General features: G+C 44.4%; 1 protein-coding gene and 1 long non-coding RNA gene across 7 annotated transcripts in view; one reads left to right on the top strand and one right to left on the bottom strand.

The window, feature by feature from the left end:
• Positions 1-21850, bottom strand: part of PRLR (prolactin receptor) — a 206427-nt gene that overhangs the window by 33911 nt on the left and 150666 nt on the right. The gene's annotated exons all lie outside the window — the stretch shown is intronic.
• LOC309656925 overlaps positions 651-21850 on the top strand; it is a 28442-nt gene continuing 7242 nt past the window's right edge. Inside the window, exon 1 of the long non-coding RNA XR_014261618.1 lies at positions 651-1540. This is a non-coding gene — a long non-coding RNA (uncharacterized lncRNA). The remainder of the gene's footprint in view (positions 1541-21850) is intronic.

Genomic DNA, 21850 nt, shown 5'->3' with positions numbered 1-21850 from the left:
ATTTGAAAAGATACATGCACCCCAATGTTCACAGCAGCACTATTGACAATAGCCAAGACATAGAAGCAATCTAAGTGTCCATCAACAGATGAATGGATAAAGAAGATGTGGTGTATATATACAATGGAATATTACTCAGCCATAAAAAAGAGTGAAATGATGCCATTTGCAGCAATGTGGATTACCTAGAGATTATCATACTAAGTAAAATAAGTCAGACAAACACAAAAATAATATGATATAACTTACATGTGGAATCTAAAAAAATTGATACAAATTAACTTATTTACAAAATAGAAACAGGCTCACAGACATTGAAAACAAACTTATGGTTACCAAAGGGGAAAGTCGGGGGGGAGGGATAAATTAGAAGGTTGGGATTAACAGATACACACCACTGTACATAAACAACAAGATCCTACTGTATAGCACAGGGAACTATATTCAATACCTTGTAATAACCTATAATGGAAAATAATCCAAAAAAGAATATTTGAATATTTGGTTCAGATATTATATTCAGATCTGAAGTCTGAATCACTTTGCTGTACACCAGAAACTAACACAACATTGTAAACCAACTATACTTCAATACAAAAAGTGTAAATAACTTAAAAAAAAAAAAAAAGTGTAAATAACTTAAAAAAAAGTTTTGCTTTTTTGTCTCTCTGAGTCAACTCCCCCATTGCAGCAGGATCTTGGTCAAGATTATTCACTCTAACCGGGGCTGGAACATCCAGAGTGTCCACAGACTGCTTTTAGTGATGGTTACAGTGGTAAATAGCTCCAAATATTTGGAGTCCAACTAGGAAAATGTTAGCCCTATACTCCCACCAGAGGACAGTTATCTTGGTTTCACTCCTCAGTAGCTCCCCTAGTGTGACTGTGGTTTAAAAATGCAAAAAGTAAAACTGCAAAGCAGGTCTGTACCGAGTCAGCAGCCTCCACGCCTCGCCCACGACAAACTGCCTCGGCTTCCTCGCTTCTGGATGCTCAGAGACTCTCCCATCTTTATGCTCCTCCGTAATCTTATTCAAATATGCCTTCTCCCGGTGCTGTGTCCCACTCTGGCATGACCCCACAAACCCTCTTCTTCCTCATCTTGCTCTGCATTAATGCTCATCCTGTTCAGATTCTCTCTGTCCAAACGCTTCCCTTCATCACTCTTTTCCATTAAGCCAAGTCTCATCTACACGGACCAAGAGTTGAGAAAGCAGGGGCAGGACAGGAGTGGAGACGCAGACGTAGAGAATGGACTTGAGGACACGGGGAGGGGGAAGGGTAAGCTGGGACGAAGTGAGAGAGTGGCATGGACATGTGTACACCACCAAATGTGAAGTGGATAGCTAGTGGGAAGCAGCCGCATAGCACAGGGAGATCAGCTCGGTGCTTTGTGACCACCTAGAGGGGTGGGATAGGGAGGGTGGGAGAGAGACACAAGGAGGAGATATGGAGATATGTGTACACGTATAGCTGATTCACTTTGTTATACAGCAGGAACTAACACACCATTGTAAAGCAATTATACTCCAATAAAGATGTTAAAAAAAAAAAAAAACCAGACCTGAGCTTTCACCCTTTACCCCCTGGTAGACTCTATCTGCATATGCTGGCTCACCCAGGCCCTGAGCCAATCCCAAACGCCAGAAATCTCAGCGCTACCATTTTGTGGGACTTGCTCCCAAGACCTGGTGTCAGGTGGTCTTGAAGTGAATGCAATTCTCACCTTGTCTTGCCTCATCTGCTACTGTTGCCCCAATGCTCTACTCAGATTTTGACTCAGTTTCCCTGACTCTAGAAATGAACCTAGCATGCTGGGCAGGGATTCTGAGGACCTACCTAGCTCTTGCAAGCCCAATTCCCATGGATAAGCAGGGCCCCATCCAAGATTTGAATTTCTTTAAAGAATGTCACACATGTGAAATGCACAAATCATAAGTATTCTGCTCAATGAATTATCGCAAAGTGAATATGTCTATGTTACCATCAGGTCAAGAAATAGAACACTAATAGCATCCCAGGAATCTCCCTGGTGCCTCCCCCCAATCTCTACCCACCCCTTCCCAAGAGGAACCACTCTTCTGACTTTTAACACTGCAGATTAGTTTTGCTTACTTTGGGACTTTATAGAAATAGAATCATACAATATGCGTTTTTTGAGTGTGTGTGTCTGGCTTCTTTCATTTCACGTTGTTCTATGATTCAAGCTTGTTGTTACATGGACTCGTACAAAATTCATTTTCACTTCACCTCATTCGTCTTCATTCATATTACATTGAATGAAAGACCATAATTTATTTCCTCATTCTACTCTTGATGGACATTTGAGGGTTCCAGTTTTCGGTAAACTTTGGATTTTGCTAAGATTGATCAAGACTCAGATGGCAGGGGAGCCCTGCGCACCTCATACCCACTTTGCGCTCCTCCCCAACTTTCAGTTCTCTACCATAAATGGTTAGGACACCACCTGCCATACCTCCTGACTATAAACGCAAACTAAGTTCCAAACGCCTGTGTGGTCCTAAAAATGCAAACAATCTCATTTCTTGCAAACAAATTTGAAATACATTCACCCATTGTTTGAAATGTTGGGAATTGTGTTAGCTGCTTCCTTTGGGATCTGCTGGGTTGGTGTCCTCTGCCTGCTGGGTCTCCTTACCTGCTGCTCTACCTGTTAGATGGCCTGAGGCTAAAAAACCAGGGCGAGAACCCCACAAGTACCTTTTGATTTCCAGGAATCTGGCAAGTCTTTCCAATATAGAATGCTAATATTTAGTTTGGAAAGCAGAGGACATAATCTGCTAAGGGTGGGGAGAGCAGCAGGAGGGATTAGCTATTTCACACCAGGCTCAAGATTAAGGCCATTTTACAAGCTCTGCCCAAAGTCAAGGGTCAATGACTGTAGAGAGAATAAGTGAATCACTGAAGCCTTAAAGTTGAAAAAGCAGAACAAGAACCTAAGATAGGGGATGCAAATCTGCATGCAGAAGAACTGGTCCTGTGCTAGTATTATCAAACACTGGACTTGGAGCCAGCTTAGCGTTCTGTCTTTGACAGGGGAATCTGAAGAGGTTTTCAAGATAACATGGCAGCCACTCCTGAATGCAGGCATTGAATGTTGCGGATACAGTGCTAGGAGAATCCTGGCCTGAGGGTGGGGAGATGAAGGTCCTAGCTCTTCCTGGGTTGCATGCAAACATGTGCTCACAGCACTGAAGTGTTTATCTGTCCACAGCCCAGAAATCATAGTTACACATTTGTTTGTGAAATTTCACAGCAGGACGTTTTCTCATATGTCATCCATTATTATTTTTCTTTTCTTTTCTTTTTTTTTAATCACGGCAATGATCAAGTTTACATTTTATCGCTTCTCAAACAGGTTGCCTTCTCATTCCCTGTCCTGAGATATCCTTTGATGGGAAACATCTGGCACTTTCCATAAGGGAATCACTTCTATATAAAACGACCATCCCAGTCGAACCCAGCAGTTTAATCAGAACATCATGGCTGTGTGGATGTTACTAGAAATAGTAGAGACAGTTAGAAAATGTCCACCTCTGATTCCAGACACCCCCTCCCTCCTCTCTTGTGAATCCCAGAACTTCTTGAACTTCTTGAAGACTCTCTGTCTGTGAAAATGCATCCAAGCAGAGGAAGTATGCTGTGCATGACCACAGCTGTGCGATGTAAGAGGTAGACAATTAGCAGAGATCGGATTTGTCCAAACTGGAGCCAAATCAGGGTTGGTACTGCACCTGGGGACTTACACAGAAAGATCTCCTGGCCCCTAACCTAATCGGGGTAAACCGCTCACAGTGATGTATGTGCCTTTGCACGGGAGTCACTTTAATAAAACAGAACCCTGAATGCTTCCCCACGGCTGGAGGCATTGCTTCCAAATCCAATTACACCAACTCCTCTCGCTGGCCGCAACATGCCAGCAGCGTTTTTGCTCTCAGAGAGGCTTATTTTCACTCAGCCTCCTGGGCTTGAAGGCAAGAATAGGAATTGGGTGAGTTTCAATTTTCCCCAGTCAGTGTACACTTCAGACAGATGGTGGAAATCGCCCTTTGGCCTGATTTTCAGAGGAACTAGTTCCTCATAAGACCATCAATTAACAACAATTAAAAAAAAATCCACAAATTGTACATTAGGTTTTGCAGTTTACAAAGCTGTTCCAGACTCCAGTGGTTTTCAGTCCAGGATTCACATTAGAACCATGTAGGGAACTTCTTAAAAGGACCAACTCTTATGTCTTCCCAGAGGTTCTGATTGATTCAGAATTGTGTCCACTGGCACATGGACATTTTAACAAAGCCCTCCAGATGATTTCAATGTAAAGTCAGGGCTGGGAACCACTAATGCCGCCTAACACATATAATGCCTCTGCTAGGAGGCTTCCCTCGATGGGAGAGGAAACCGAGGCTCAGAGAGGTAACTGGCTTTGCCCACCATCACACAGCTCAGCCAGCACAGCAGAAATGGGAATCCAGTCTTCAGACTGGGAGTCCTGCCTCAAATTAACAACAACATCAAAGACAAAATGACAAAACATTTACACGGAGATCTGTAGTGTTTAAAGCACTTTCACATCACGGTCATATTTTATTCTTACAATAATCCTGTGCAGAGGCAGGAAAGCTATTATTTTTCCTACTACTATGTCACAGCTCCCATGATGAGGAAATGGAAGCCCAAGGGGGTAAGTGGTTTAAACCAACAAGCTTATCTTAAAAGCGTCCAGTGTGCTCGGAACTGCGTGGTGATAAAATCAGCAAATCCTCGTGTAGGACACACTACATGCCAGGCACTGAGATGTAAGTTCTATGAATATGTCCATTTTACAGATGAGGACACTGGAGCCCAGAGAGGCTCCATGAGTTGTCCGGGGTCACACAGCTAGTGAGCAGTGTACGGAGGGAGAGGAACTCTGCAGCTGGGCTCCATGATCTGGGTTGTTAACCAGCATGCTTTCGCACTTCTGATGGCTACAAAGGAGTAGTGGCCCCTACCTTCAAGAAGCTCCAACGCACAGAACCCAGCCCGGCCATGGCTTGGTGGACAGGTCAGAGGACCTTGGGACCACGGGTTCTGAGCCGTCTAAGGCATCCCTCTTTCTGATAAAGGGCTCTCTCAGCACACTCTCCCTTCCCAAAGTCGGCTCTGATACAGGGTGCTGCGGGGATCTAGGTATGGGCCTTCAATAGCAGTGGATGTTCCTGGGGTACTGCTTCTAGAGTCTGTTCTGGGCACCACTGCCCATCCCAGATACAACGGGTCAAAATTTTTGGAGGGCGGGACCTAGGAAGGGGCATTTTTTAAATTAAAAAATGTTATTGGAATATAATTGTGCAGCATTCGCTAAAACCTCTATCAAGTCACATAACAATTATTTCTGTGGTGGGAACAATTAAGAGCTAGTCGCTTAGAAACTTTGAAGTTTACATTGTTGTCTATAATCACTATGCCCTGCATGAGATCTCCAGGGCTTATTTACCTACTGATTGCAAGCTGGTACTGGAAGGGGCGTTTTTAACAAGCACTTAGGTGATTCTTTTGAAGCCATGGTTATAGCATAAAGGACTAGGCAAGGTAGCTACTGGTTAGGAGGTAGGATTGGGTCCTCCTCCATCCTCTGGGCCTGGAAAGGGCATTTTCTTAAAAGGACTGACCTGAGCTGAGGGTTCCTTGTGAGGAGGGCTACGAGGTCAAGGGCACTCTCCCCGGGGGTGTAGGTCTACACCAGGAAGCAACTGTTACATTTTCAAGGAATGTTGTAAGCCAGCTGGCTTCCTGTTGGTAGCTTGAAATCAGCCCTAGTGGGAGTACTTATATGGTGGGAATTGGCAAATGCTACAAATCAGAATGTTTCTTTCTTCTTTTTTTTTCTCCCGGAGGAGCAGTTGTTAAACTTTGACCAGCTTACCCCTCACTCCACCTCTCTGGGCTCGGCGTCCCCCCATGTAAGAGGCGGACTTGGGGGTAGTTGAAACTTTCAGGCCAGCTTAATGCAGGTTTGCAGGGAGCCCTTTCTGACTGGGGGAGACCTCGTGAAGCCAGGATCCCTTCCCTCCTCCCTTTCCTCTCATCTGCCTCCCTCTCTGTGCTGACTTAACCCAGCCTTCCTCGGGGTCCTGGTCAGACTCCCCCATTGCTGCCTCTGCTTGCTGAGGCTGCAAGGTTATTATTTTGCTCCTTCCTGTTGACACCTGCGTCGGAGGTTAGAGGGACCTCCAGTTGCTTAACACGTTAGCTTTCCAGATATGGTACACAACACCAAAATCAAACAAACGAAGCCCCCGTAACCGTAAGCTAAAAACTCGGCTCACCTTGACCCTCGTAAGTGCGCCTCTCACAGTAGCCTGGCGCTTCTGTGATAGAACATTTTCACTCTGTGTCTATTCACCCAGCCGGGAGCGTGCCCTGACCTGCCTGCCACAGCTTTCCGTAGATAGCTGGGGCCACTTGAGCTCCACCTGCAGGCTCTGGGCAGAATGTCCATGCAGTGAGAGAAGCCCAGGGAAGGCTTGCATCGGGTCCTGTTCTGTTCCTGGTGCTGGAATCCTGTGGGGTCAACTGTTAAGACCCCACTTCTTCCATAACAGGCCCTTCAGGCCCTGAATCTCTGCCCGGTGCCCAGATCAGTGGCTGACTCCTAGGGCCGGCCTGCACCCCCATATGCTGTTGGCCCCAGCATCCGTGGTGCGTGGCTGGACCGTCTTTCTGAATGCCTGGCAGGATTCCCGGATACCGCCTCCTTGCAGCCCAGCTTGTCGCCTGACCCCTCCTGTCTCGCACTGTCCCTCTCACTGCCCACGCTCCTGCTCTTCTTGGAAGGAAGGATAGGTTTCAAGGTCCTGGCTCCTCCTGGCCCTGATCCCTCTCATTCCTAGAGAGCAGTAAAGCACCCCTCCGCATTCTTCTTTTTTTCATAAATTTATTTATTTATTTAATTTTATTTTTGGCTGCGCTGGGTCTTTGTTGCTCTGCGTGGGCTTTCTCTAGTTGCGGTGAGCGGGGTCTCCTCTTCGCTGCGGTGCGCGGACTTCTCACTGCGGTGGCTTCTCTTGTTGCGGAGCACGGGCTCTAGGCGCACGGGCTTCAGTAGCTGTGGTTCACAGGCTCTAGAGCGCAGGCTCAGTAGTTGTGGCTCGTGGGCTTCGTGGCTCCACAGCATGTGGGATCTTCCCGGACCAGGGCTCGAACCCGTGTCCCCTGCGTTGGCAGGCGGATTCTTAACCACTGTGCCACCAGGGAAGTCCCCGGAAGACCCCCTCCCCCCCGCCTTCTTGATATCAACCAAGTTTAATCTCTGCACACTTCCGAAGGTTTCACACCTTCTCATTTACTCATTTTGCTCAGTAATTCTATTAGCTGTGTCTGTTTTCACATCTGGCTCACCTCCCTGTCAAAATATGCTCAGCCTCGTCTAACATGCATGTGCAGGCACACAGACTAATAATAACAGCCCAAATCAGCCCCCTTCCTCCCAACCCTGCAGCCCAGAGCAGGTGAACAATTGCTACCATGTGACTCCTGCACATTCCCAGAAAAATCCCTCGGCCATTTAAAGAGATCATGGGTGTGTCCTCTTCCACCTTGAAGGAAATTCATTGGTGAAATTGGAAGTGGCAGCAGCCACGTGACAGAGGAAGAGGATCGGGACTCAATCAGAAGATCAGCTTGAATTATCCCAGGGGAGGGCGGGCCTGGCCAGGTCTGAGTAATAAGGTAACTTTTTTTTTTTCTGTTTCACCAGGACAATTAAATATGGTTGAGTATTCATTCATTCATTTATCAAATATTAATATTTATCTCCTTCACCTTCTTCAGGCCATTGCTTAAATGTCACCTTATCAGCAAGCTCTTCGTTGACCACTGTCTTCAAACCCCATCTCCAGCACTGCTCCACATTCTTCACCCCCCACCCCACTTTACTGTTCTCCACAGCTCATACCATCAACTGACCCGTGATATTTTTCCTCATTTGTTTGTTGATGGTGTGTTTCCCTCCACTAGTCTGTAAGCTCCATTAGAGCAGAGACTATGCAGGACAGTGCCTAGGGCAGTGGCCTAAATCCCAGTGATCTCAGAATGTTCAGTTTTGTCTATATTCTGGAAAACATGTCATGTCTTACTGAAACAACGTCTGCCCCTTCCAGAGGAAATTGGTTTCCTTGCTCCCCTAAAATTGTAGCATAGCAGCAACTAGCTAATCCATGGTACTGGAATCCTCCCATTTCTCTTCCCTTCAGAGTATTTAAGAAGAGAGATTTTGGAGCCAAATTATCTGAGTTGGAATCCTGTTCTGTCATTTACTAGATGTGTGATCACAGGTAACTTAACTTCTCTGTGCCTTAGTTTCCTCATCTGTAAAATGGGAATAATGCACGGATCAACCTCGCAGAACTATGATGAAGATTCAAAGAGTTGGTATTGGTAATGGGCTTAAAATAGTGCCCAGTCTACCATGAAGACTATATAAATGTTTGTTAAATTTCCTCCATTCTCCCATTGCTGACTGCTTCTCCCTCCTAACTCTCTCCTACCCAAGAACTTTTCCACAGTGGAAGAACTAATAGCTAAAGTAGAGTGGCATCCTTTCCATGGGAAATGTTGCACTTAGAATTTCAGTGGAGGCAATGGGGGTGTGAGCAGATTGGATTATAGTCCCCAGCTCTTTGCTCCCTCCCAGTCAGAGGATTCCATACCCCCATCCATCGTCATTAGACACACTCATGTGTAAACAAAGAAGAACAAAGAGTTTGCTCACTCCCCAACTCTACAAAGATGAAGTTGTCAGCCACTGCAGTGCACCCTAAGAGGAACTGAGGATGAAAAATGGGAAGAGGCACTCGGCTTTGGAAAAACAGCCCCTTGGATAGTTGGATGCACAGATCAGGGAGAATTTTAATGAACCCAGATTCTTGCATCTTCCCACACATAGAAGAGCAAAAAAATCATTAACTTGAGATATCCATTCTTGTGACCAGCAGTAATCATTTTTTTTTTCAATTTTTATTGAAATATAGTTGGTTGATTTACAATGTTGTGTTAGTTTCGGGTGTACAGAAAGGTGATTCAGTTAAATCTATCTATCTATCTATCTATCTATCTATCTATCTATCTATCTATCTATCTATCTATCTATCTTAGATTCTTTCCCATTATAGGTTATTACAAGATATAAGTATAGTTGCCTGTGCTATAGAGTAGGTCTTTGTTGTTGGTTATCTATTTTATATATAGTAGTGTGTGCATTTCAGCATTAATCTTGTACAAGATGTGTACTGAATTGCATGTATTTCCTAGCCAAAAATCATATATAAACTCTCTCCTCCTTTACCTCTTCAGAACGGTTCCCTCCGAGCTACCGAGGGGCTGTCTCCCAGATTATAGTCCTCAGTAAGGTCCTTGAATAAAACTTAAACTCACAACTCTTACACTGTGCGTTTTTCTTTAAGGCTTCACATGCATCCTGTGGGTGGAGTACACATCTCATCTCAATGAATTTGGACTTGGCCACATGAAAAACTCTAGTCAATGGGATGTGAGTGGTTGTGATTGTGTTTGCTGTATCCAAACAGAGCCTTAAACACAATTGCATGGTATTGTATTTATTGGCTGAGGCCTTCCTGCTCTTGTTCTCCATATGTCCTCCGGATGTGCCACATGGTGCCTACTCCCTCCATCTGGGTTCCGGAATGAGAAAACAGGTGGAGCCCAGATAAGCTCAGCTGAGTCCAGCCAATCCCAGCAGAGCCACGGCCAACCTGCTGCTGAGCCACTGTCCTCACGTAAAGTGAGCAAAAAGGAAATGTTTTGTCAGCCACTGAGAGAGCACCATTTGTTACCACTGCAGAACTGACGAATCCAGGGCAAGAGCAGTAGGAGGAGAACATATGTTTTGCAAGACTGTTCAGACAAGATCGTTTTTTCACAGAGGGATCTCTGTGTGTGTTATATGTGGGTCTGTGAATGTGCTGTTCATCCAAACACAAAACAACTTTAATAATCACTCTTATATTGGTAACAACCTTGTCTACTATGTAGATTTCCATTTCTAGAAATGTGGGCTTGGGAAGTGAGAAGGGAAGTTAAAAATAAAATGAAAAACAATAAATTGTTGACCAACTGGCATTACCTCTCTGGCTCCCTGGTTATTTGTCTCAAGAGGAAATGAACAGCAGGAGTTCTAGAATCATGGCATTTTGGATATGAAAGGAGCCAAAAGACATGAAAGGATTCTGATCCAACCTCTCCCTTTTACAGGTTGGGCAACTAAGGCCTGGAGAGATGAAGTGCTTTGGCCAAGTGCCTGATGGGAGAATCTTTAGAGCACTGAGAGCGGGCTGTGTGCACATCTGAGAAAGTTACAATATCTAAGAAGAAATTTTCAAGAATGTGTCGAAAGCATTTTTCCTCTCTAATTCCTGCTTTTTTCTACATCTCAGTTAGAACTCTGGGAGACCACAGGAGTAGCAAAAGCTTCTAGTGTCCATCAGAATTTGGTTCTCCTTTTCCTTCTGGGTAGAGAGTTAAAGTTTGCTTCATTGGCTCCCCTTCAGTTAGACAGAGGCAGGTGAAGGAGTTGGGGCCTCTGAAAGTGGGCAGAAATGATGTACTTTTCGTCTAGTCCTGGTCTGTAAGATATTCACACATTCTCTCTCTCTCTCTCTGATCCATTACTGGCCAGAGGATGATGAAATGGAAGACTTCAGTTGTATGGGCTTAGTACAGCCCACAGATGGAAGGGTCCTGCATCCTCTTCTGATGCCCACTGGACTGGGACATGGGTGAGAAACAAATTTTGGTTGTTAAGCTTCTGAGACAGAGAGAGGTTGGGTGTTATAATGACTAGCCTTACCTAGATGGCTAATCCAGGGATAATCCAGAGACAATCAGTGCTGCTTAGTTTAGATGGTAACTACCATATTTAACCAAGTAGAAGAGCTGTAAATAAGAAGGAAGCCTCTGACATCTGGCCCACTGCCACGGTTCCTTCTTGAATACCATCATCAAAGTCTCCAAGTAACCTGTGCCTTGTTTCCTCTGCATTTTCAGCTCCACACACTGTCACATTCATATGTGTCCACAGGTGTTCAACAACACTTGTTGATGGCTGACTGACTACTTTTATAAAGCCATACACAATATATTATTTTGATTCACAGATCCATTGAAAGAGCACTTGACTTGGGCTCTACAATACATTCTTCCCATTAAGCAACAGGCCCTCCATATTACTGAGAGCTATGTTCTGAGACCCTATGGATTCTTCCAATAAAGCTGCTCATGTTCATCAATTCGAACTCTAGGACAGATGGGGGACAAAGCCAACTGAGATGTGGTTGCTGGATAAGTGAACTTTGAAGAGTGATGCACTTCTGTAGCCCAGAGTAAGACAACAGCACTTAGAAAAAGAGAATATAATATGCTTAACACTTTAAAAGGTAAGTGCTATTGTCAATTATAAAAGAGTCCCTCTATAGATTTCTTAGTAAGTCCACCATCCTATTAGTGTATATCAACAACCAGTAGGCCTAACTCCCAATTGGTTGCTAGGTTTCCTGTGTCAATGCATTTGCACATGGAAATAGAAAGGCCCATGCAAACGTCTGCGTATTTGGCCACCGTGACATTGGCCTGGCAGAACCCAGTAAATCATTGTTGACTCACTGCTTTACAATAATAGCATCACCTCTTTGTACAACATGTAGTTGATGGTGTGTCTTCCAGACAACCCTCTCTGAGATTACCAAGGAAAAAAAAAGATTAGGAAGTCCGTATCTAAAAGCTTAGCCAATTTCTCCTTATCTTTGTAAACATTCTTGTAATATTATCCATAATGATTTTTCATCCTTGGCCTGGCAGACATCCCATACCATGTTTCTCAACTCAGCTTCAGAGACAGAAATTAATTTTAATATTATGACAAGAACAATATAATTTGGAAGGGAAGTTTGCCGCTTTGCTGATACCTCCAGTTCTGTCAATTACCAACTTATTTACAAGTCAAAATATAAGTGGCTTGGGATGCTTTTATGGGAGTGACTCAGAAGAGGGACTGATCTGCACCTGGATGTCTGGAATGCCTTTCTGAATGTCCTTGATTGCTTAAAAAACTAAAAACAGAACTGCCATATGACCCAGCAATACCACTATTGGGCATATACCCTGAGAAAACCATAATTCAAAAAGAGACATGAACCACAATATTCATTGCAGCACTATTTACAATAGCCAGGACATGGAAACAACCTAAGTGTCCATTGACAGATGAATGGATAAAGAAGATGTGGCACATATATACAATGGAATATTACTCAGCCATAAAAAGAAACGAAATTGAGTTATTAGTAGTGAGGTGGATGGACCTAGAGTCTGTCATACAGAGTGAAGTAAGTCAGAAAGAGAAAAACAAATACCACATGCTAACACATATATATGGAATATAAATATAAATATATATGGAATATATATATGGAATCTAAAAAAAAAAAGGTTCTGATGAACCTAGGGGCAGGACAGGAATATAGACGCAGATGTAGAGAATGGACTTGAGGACACGGGGAGGGGGAAGGGTAAGCTGGGACGAAGTGAGAGAGTGGCACGGACATATATACACTACCAAATGTAAAATAGATAGCTAGTGGGAAGCAGCTGCATAGCACAGGGAGATCAGCTCGGTGCTTTGTGACCAGCTAGAGGGGTGGGATAGGGAGGATGGGAGGGAGACGCAAGAGGGAGGGGATATGGGGATATATGTATATGTATAGCTGATTCACTTTGTTATACAGCAGAAACTAACACAACTTTGTAAAGCAATTATACTCCAATAAAGATGTTTAAAAAAAAAAAGACCCATTATAATCCCCGCCTTTTCTTTCAGGCTCTGTGCATGAGCCAGGCACACAGAGCTAAAGTGTGGCCAGTGAGTCAGTCTGGGAAGAGCAGCAGATAATGTTCCCTTTAATGTCCTGTGCAGTTCAGAAGAGAGGTTTCCTGCTTAGGAGAAGTCCTCAGGAGCACTTGCATGCTTACTGGATGAAGGATGAGTGAACCAAGGGTCGCAGCCTCCAACAGGCTGTCTTCGTTCTCACTCTTTACCCCTCTGGAGGTCACATTTAGCCCCATGTCACTTCATGGATTAACAGGAGCAAGCATTTTGTGGGTGGACAGGTACCACATATCACGGCAGACCCTTGGCCAAATTCCTTATCAGGCATCTCTGTCTTCCCCTCCAAAGTTCTTCTCCTTGTCAGTTGCCTTGTCTTGCCCCTTTATCTTCCTTTCACTCCGCTCTAAATCCCCTTGGCAGTCCCAAGCCATCCTGCTCTCCCTCAGCTTCTGTGTCTCACAGACTAAAATACCAGGCTGATATCTAGAGAAATAATCATGAGTGTTCCTCAAAGTATGCCCCATGGGGCAAGCCTTCCCATCACGTGCCTTGTTATACTCTTTGCCCCACAGGAACGGCTCCCTTTCTACGCAGGCACAGGGCTGCACGGAGAATGTGATCTCTCCATGTTGTTTCAGAAGCAATGAAGATTGACACATGGCTGCCCACTCAAAAGCCCAGCTGCCTCCTTCGCCTCAATTTCGGCTTTCCTTCCTTCAGGCAGGGACTTCCTTGGGTCTCCCCAAAGCGGGGGCTGCCCTGTCCACAGAGCACCCAGGACCTGACCCTATCATGGTACTGATAATGAACCCCGATTTATCTTTCTTCCTGAACCCGCCCAGCCTGGTAGCTCATGGATGTCAAGAACTGTGTTTATTATTTTATTATTTTTTCTTCTATGTTCCTCATCCTTAATTCAAATCTCAATAAATGGTTTTGAATAAATACATGTATTGGGTGTCAGTTGCATTTAGAGGGGAGTTGGTAAGGATTTTTTTTTTAACATCTTTATTGGAGTATAATTGCTTTACAGTGGTGTGTTAGTTTCTGCTTTATAACAAAGTGAATCAGCTATACATATACATACGTTCCCATATCTCTTCCCTCTTGCGTCTCCCTCCCTCCCCCCCTCCCTATCCCCCACCTCTAGGTGGTCACAAAGCACCGAGCTGATCTCCCTGTGCTATGTGGCTGCTTCCCACTAGCTATCTATTTTACATTTGGTAGTGTATATATGTCCATGCCACTCTCTCACCCTGTCACATCTTACCCCTCCCCCTCCCCATATCCTCAAGTCCATTCTCTAGTAGGTCTGTGTCTTTATTCCCATCTTGTTGGTAAGGATTTTATTCTCTAATGGGCTCTAAATCATTGGCGTATGTGGTTGAGAGGGTAATGCCTTGTCTATATTGGGTGGTTTAAAAATTGATAATAATGGCGATGTGTGTTTTGATAGGATTTCCAATTTTCAAAGTATTTTCTTATAAAATATTTATTTTATTCTTTTCCCAACGCCGTGAGATTTCTGGATGGTATCACTGAGTTTGCAAATGCTTGTGGCTATTCAACAGTAGAGGCGGGGCTGGCACCTTGCCTTCTGAGTGTAAATTGGTGAAATCTTTCTGGTAATACATGTTAAAAGCCTTAAGAATGTAGATACACTTTGGTTTTTTTTTTTAGAACAGTATACATAGTTGCCTGTCATTTTTATTTTTATTTTTTCTCTTCATTTTTAACATCTTTATTGGAGTATAATTGCTTTACAATGGTGTGTTAGTTTCTGCTGTATAACAAAGTGAGTCAGTTATACATATACATATATCCCCATATCTCCTCCCTCTTGCGTCTCCCTTCCACCCCTCTAGGTGGTCACAAAGCACCTAGCTGATCTCCCTGTGCTATGCAGCTGCTTCCCACTAGCTACCTATTTTACATTTGGTAGTGTATATATGTCCATGCCACTCTCTTCGTCCCAGCTTACCCTTCCCCCTCCCTGTGTCCATTCTCTATGTCTGCCTCTTTATTCCTGTCCTGCCCCTAGGTTCTTCAGAACCATTTGTTGTTGTTGTTTTTTTAAGATTCCATATATATGTGTTAGCATACGGTATTTGTTTTTCTCTTTCTGACTTACTTCACTCTGTATGACAGACTCTAGGTCCATCCACTTCACTACAAATAACTCAATTTCGTTTCTTTTTATGGCTGAGTAATATTCCATGGTATATATGTGCCACATTTTCTTTATCCATTCACCTGTCGATGGACATTTAAGTTGCTTCCATGTCCTGGCTATTGTAAATAGAGCTGCAATGAATATTGTGGTTCATGACTCTTTTTGAATTATGGTTTTCTCAGGGTATATGCTCAGTAGTGGGATTGCTGGGTCATATGGCAGTTCTATTTTTAGTTTTTTAAGGAACCTCCATACTGTTGTAGATACACTTTGAATTGGAAAATACACTTCTAGAAATTTATCCAAAGGAAAAGAGACGTGCAAAAACAATTCTGTACACACACAAAAAATCTCCCCTGGTCTATTTATAAAAAAAGAATATTGGGAAAAAAATCTAAATATCAAATCATAAAGGCTTATTTAACTAGATCATGGTATAGATATTCAGCAAAATATTATTTAATTTTAAAAATAATGTGATAAAACTTTTAATGATATGGAAACATGTGAAAGAAAGAAGATAACTGAGTACAGGAAGTGGATGTGTTTGACCTCAATTCTAATATATGTATCTCCACATGTGCACAGAAGAAAAACTGGGAATATATATATGCACCCAGTATATTAGCAGTGGTTATCTCTGGGAGGATGATTCTAAAATTAAAAAATATTATTTTTGTAATAAAATAAAGTATTACTAAAATACCTAAATAAAATTAAAAGTTATTACTTTTATAATTGAGGGGGAAAATCCCAATAAAAATTTTAACACCATAAAAACAATCCCTTCATGGACACCTGGTGTTTTGGAATGTAAATACATGGATGAAGTCTCCACTAGGGTCGGATACAGAAATTGGTTATACATGTCATGGCACAATTTTCAGCTGTTGACAGCCAGCCTCCCCGTGTTAATTAGTGGTGGTGTCTGAGCACGTGACCCATCTCTTGGGCAATAAAGAGGGGTTTCAACAGTTCTTGATGTCCTGCTTACTTGTTTTTAAGAACTCCCTCCACTTCTCAGAATTCCATTATTATGTCCATCTTAGGGTTATTTAAAATCCCCAGGGGCAACTAGCTATTATTTGCCATTAAGCTTCTGACAAACAGATGAGAGGCAATTTCATGTAAAACCCCTTGCACTGAGCCTCAGAAAAGGGTGCGGTCATCTTCTTAAAACGAGTTTAAGAAGTTCAACTGGGTTCTCTCTGGGAAGTTGGGTACTTGTTTTACCCCCGGCCCCTCAGCTTCTGGTCATCCTTGGTATACAAAGCAAAAGGAATTAGAAGTTTAAAGTGTGGAAAAGAGGGAAAGAAGGTGGAGAAAGTGGGAGAATCTGGAAGTCCAAAGGGTGGTAAGGAAGAGGGGCAGCTGGTGGACTCAAGGGTTAAAGCCCCACTCTCTTGTCTATGGCCAGAAATCTGAGCATCTCTGCCAAGTCCTGAAACCACTCCCAGGGCCAAAGTCTCTCTCTCCCCTTACCTTGCTCCATCTTGTACTGGCACATCCTGTCCCTACCTGATTTAATCACCTGTTCTCACTCTTGTACAATATGTTCTTTCAAACTTCCTTCTTCATTCAAAGCATCTGGGCTACTTACACAGCAAGATAATTACTTATCTCTCTTACTGGCTTATATTTACTCTTTTTTTCTTCTTTCCCCTTTACTCAGCTTCCCTCAGGAGCCCTCTCTTAGCAGAAAAGCCACCTGTCCAATCAAAGATGTAATGGCCAGGGATCTGAGCTAGGCTGGATCTGTGGCGAGAGCAAAAAGTACTCACAGTGCAAACTCCTTGAGAGAAAAAGGAAGGAGGAATGAGAACCAGGATTCACCCCTTTAAATGCATTTTCAGAAAACTTCAGGATGACTCTAGTTTAGTGGCTGGAACACCTATCCATCCATCCATCCATCCACCCATCCATCCATCCATCTTTCAAACGTCCACTGAGCATCTCTGATGCAGCAGGCATGGGCAGGGCCCTGATAATTTAGTCTTGTGCTAAAGCAACCCTCCTAATACTTAGGCTGGTAGAGAAGAGAAAAGCTGGTATAACACTTTACTGTAAATGACACAAGTATTAAGAAGGAGCTCTGCAGGGGCCATGAGAGCCAGGAGCAGGCAGATTTGACCTACTCAAGGAGGGTGGGGGCTTCCCTGGGGAGGCTACCTGAGGGATGACGAGTAGAAAGTCCCTCTTCTTTCTCTGTTCACAGCCCTGCGTATAAATGGGTATAGCAGATGCTCCTGGTTGCTTCTCCAACAACCATTTCCCCTTTGTTTTTGCACACAGAGCCCAGTTTTGTCAGCTATCAGCTGTTCAGTCCCAGGGGATGGGGCGTTATCATTCTAAGGTAACTGTGGTAATCTCACTTCCCATTTATCTGTGATTGGTTTAGGACTGGTTATTCCACCCAGCTCTGGACACTGAGACATGGCAGAAGTCTTCTCGGGTCTGCTGGGGAAGATTTTCCTCCCTGGTCAAAAGAGAGAGGGTGGAAGAGAAGGGTCCCCAGATAAAAAGAGTCTGGGTCCTTGGCTGTATTATGAGCTCCTAAAGCAAACCTGGGACTGGTTTTCTCAGAACTTCTTTGGTGAGTGTTACACGTCCATGGTTTAGTCTGCTTTTAGCCAGGCATCTGGCCTTTGGGGGATGATTTCGTCAAAGTCTGGCATGGACAGCTCAGTGGTCTAATTGGTGAAATGGGTATGTTTTCAACCCTAGTGGCCTCTACGGGTGGAAACGGTGGATGTGAGTGAGAAGTATCAGGGTGCTGCTGTGAAGGGAAGGAACAAAGTAGCTTGTGGATGGGGTATTGCTTTATTGGGCACATTCAAAGTAATCATATCCTCACTATTGCTTTATCTGTTTGAATATTCTTTTGATTTTTTTCTTTTCAGTTCTCTGGACAATGGCAGATGTAGTGCTAGCAGTCATTAAAAGTGAAAGTCCAATAATTACTCTGCCTATCTGATTTTTGATGTGCATGCTCTGTCCAAGAAAATACGGAATCTGATTGGTTATTTTGCCATGTATGTAAATAGCTCCCACGTTGTGAGACATTTTCTCAAATTTGAGGAAAGTCATCAATATTTGGCACCAACCACTGAAAGTCCTATAAATGGACTAATCTGATTCAGTTTTCTGGATACTTTTCTAGCAAACAAAAGCCACCTGCATGTTCCAGGGTCTCCCACTGCAGACTCAGAGTTTTGGGAGCCAGGAAAACTGTATCTTCCTGCGTCTCGGGCACAGGAAAACAGACTTGGCAGCTCTGGTGCCCAGGCTGTCATGCGCGCCATTTCCTCTTTACCATTAATGTTTGTCTGGGAGGGGTCTTCCGGGAAAAGTCACATCCTTTTTCTCAGTCTAATCCTTTGCTTGGCCATTAGCAAGTGTTATTTGGTAATGAAGAGTCCACGAGATGGTCAGGGCTTGGGACTGGACATGAACTGAGGTTGCAGTATGATCCAGGTGGAGGTCACACACTTTGGGGCTGGCACACTTAGGGATCTGGACAGGTACAAAGTAACCCTCATTCACCTGAGAGGTGACGCAAGCTGCAGACAGAATTGGGCAGCGGTTTCTAGAGCTGGTTCTGCCATTTCTCAGTCAGATTGATTTGGGCCCATCTCTTCCTCTTTCTGAGATGAATTTCTTTTAATAGAAACTGTCGAGAGGGTCACATCTGTCTTGCTTTCCTCAGCCAACTATTGTGAGGATGAGATGAATTAATGTTATGAAAAGTCTCCACGGGACTCCAAGTGCTATGTGAGTGTGAACCAGTGGTCAGTAAGAGGTGAATGCTCCCAGATCCTCCACGTCTCTCTGACTCTCTGAGTGGAGGTCTAATTCCAGATGGAGAAGGTTCTTCTTTCTCCCTGAATGTCTTTTGATTTAGGAACTCCCAAGTATCCTTGCTTTAGGACTCTTGGTTACTGAGGGGCTGCCACGTGCCACCATGGTGATGATTTCCCTTTGGCTGGGAGTCCAGTGACCCCTGTGTCCCTCTTGGCTCAGGACTCAGGACAGGGTCATTTGTTTCACAAGGAGCCACAGATCCCAGGGGCCATACAATGGAGGAAATGGGGCCCAAAGCCAATGCCAATCGCTCCTTTATTTGCAGGTATCAACACCAAGAGCTTTGTGGTGGGGTGGCTTCATGTTTGCTCAGGGCTGGAGTCTGGGCAAAGCACACAAAGTTTGCCTTTGGTGCCCTTTTGCTTTCTCTTTCAAATTCTGTTCTCTCTCCTACTCCTCTCTGTCCTTCCCTACACAGAGGTCATTTCAGGCTCCCTCTGCTTCCCAGAACTCTGCGTTGGCAGTTCCAGCAAAGTCAAGAGGAGTTCCACACAACAGAACTCCCTACGATGATGGAAATGGTCTATGTCTTCTCTGTCCAATATAGCAACCATAACCATATGTGACTGTCAAACATTTGAAATGTGGCCAGTGTGACCGAGGAACTGAATTTTTAATATTATTTAATTTCAATGAATTTACATTAAAATTACCACATGAAGCCAGTGGCTAGTGTGTTCGACAGTGCAGGTCTGGAGCTCAATACCTCAATCATTTCAGTCCTTCCACTCCAATCACAACTAACCTGTCCTGCAGAGGATGGATAAAGAAGATGTGGGACATATATACAATGGAATACTACTCAGCCATAGAAAGAATGAAATAATGCCATTTGCAGCAACATGGATGCAAATAGAGATTATCATACTAAGTGAAGTAAGACAGAAAGAGAAAGACAAATATCATATAATATCACTTATATGTGTAATCTAAAATATGATACAAATGAACCTGTCTACAAAACAGAAACAGACTCCTGAACACAAAGAACAGACTTCTGGTTGCCAAGGGGAAGGGGGTTGGGGAAAGGATGGAGTGTAAGGTTGGGGATAGGGGAGACCTTCAAGATGACAGAGGAGTAAGATATGGAGATCACCTTCCTGCCCACAAATATACAAGAAATACATCTACATGTGGAACAGCTCCTACAGAACACCTGCTGAATGCTGGCAGAAGACCTCAGACCTCCCAAAAGGCAAGAAACCCCCCACATACCTGGGTTGGGCAAAAGAAAAAAAAGAAACAGACAAAAGAGTAGGGATGCGACCTGCACCAGTGGGAGGGAGCTGTGAGGGAGGAAAGGTTTCCACACACTAGGAAGCCCCTTCGCAGGCGGAGACTGCGGGTTGCAGAGGGGGGAAGCTTCAGAGCCACGGAGGAGAGTGCAGCCACAGGGGTGCGGAGGGCAAAGTGGAGAGATTCCCGCACAGAGGAGCGGTGCCGAGCAGCACTCACCAGCCCGAGAGGCTTGTCTGCTCACCTGCTGGGGCGGGCGGGGGCTGGGAGCTGAGGCTGGGGCTTTGGAGGTCAGATCCCAGGGAGAGGACTGGGGTTGGCTGCGTGATCACAGCCTGAAGGGGTTAGTGCGCCACGGCTAGCAGGGAGGGAGTCTGGGAAAAGGTCTGGAGCTGCCGAAGAGGCAAGAGACCATTGTTTCAGGGTGCACAAGGAGAGAGGATTTAGAGCACCGCCTAAACGAGCTCAAGAGATGGGTGAGAGCTGCGGCTATCAGTGCGGACCCCAGAGGCGGGCATGAGACGCTAAGGCTGCTGCTGCCACCACCAAGAAGCCTGTGTGCGATCACAGGTCACTCTCCACACCGCCCCTCCCGGGAGCCGGTGCAGCCCGCCACGGCCAGGCTCCCGTGATCTGGGGACAACTTCCCCGGGAGAATGCACAGCGCCTCAGGCTGTTGCAATGTCATGCTGGCCTCTGCCGCCGCAGGCTCGCCCTGCATCCGTACCCTTCCCTCTCCCCGGCCTGAGTGAGCCAGAGCCCCTGAATCAGCTGCTCCTTTAACCCCGTCCTGTGTGAGCGAAGAACAGACGCCCTCAGGCAACCTACAGGCAGAGGCGGGTCCAAATCCAAAGCTGAACCCCAGGAGCTGTGCGAACAAAGAAGAGAAAGGGAAATCTCTCCCAGCAGCCTCTGGAGCAGCAGGTTAAATCTCCACAATCAACTTGATGTACCCTGCATCTGTGGAATACCTGAACAGACAACAAATCATCCCAAATTGAGGAGGTGGACTTTGGGAGCAACTGTAGACTTAGGATTTGCTGTCTGCGACTGACTGGTTTCTGGTTTTATGTTTATCTTAGTTTAGTATTTAGAGATTATTATCATTGGTAGATGTGTTTATTGATTTGGTTGCTCTTTTCCTTTTTTTTATATATAGATATATATATATATATATTTTCCTTTTTTCTCTTTTTGTGAGTGTGTATGTGTATGCTTTGTGTGATTTGTCTATTTGTCTGTATAGCTTTGCTTTTACCATTTTTCCTAGGGTTCTCTCTGTCTGTTTTGGTTTTTTTTTTAGTATAGTTTTTAGTGCTTGTTATCATTGGTGGATTTGTTTTTTGGTTTGGTTGCTCTCTTCTTTCTTTCTTTCTTCTTTCTTTTTTTAAAAATTCCTTTTAATTTTTAATAATTTTTTTATTTTAGTAACTTTATTTCTTTTTATTTTCTTTCTTCTTTCCTTCCTTCCTTCCTTCCATCTTTCCTTCCTTCCTTCCTTTCTTTCTTCCTTCCTTCCTTTTTTTCTTTCTTTCTTTCTCCCTCTCTTTTCTTCTGAGCCATGTGGCTGACAGGGTCTTGGTGCTCCGGCCAGGTGTCAGGCTTGGGCCTCTGAGGTGGGAGAGCCAAGTTCAGGAAATTGGTCCACCAGAGACCTCCTGGCTCCACGTAATATCAAA

This window comes from Balaenoptera physalus (assembly GCF_965194825.1).
Source record: "Balaenoptera physalus genome assembly, chromosome: 3".
Classification (NCBI taxonomy): domain Eukaryota; kingdom Metazoa; phylum Chordata; class Mammalia; order Artiodactyla; family Balaenopteridae; genus Balaenoptera; species Balaenoptera physalus.
Note: the sequence above shows the minus strand (reverse complement) of the source record. Positions and strands in the feature narration are given on the sequence as shown.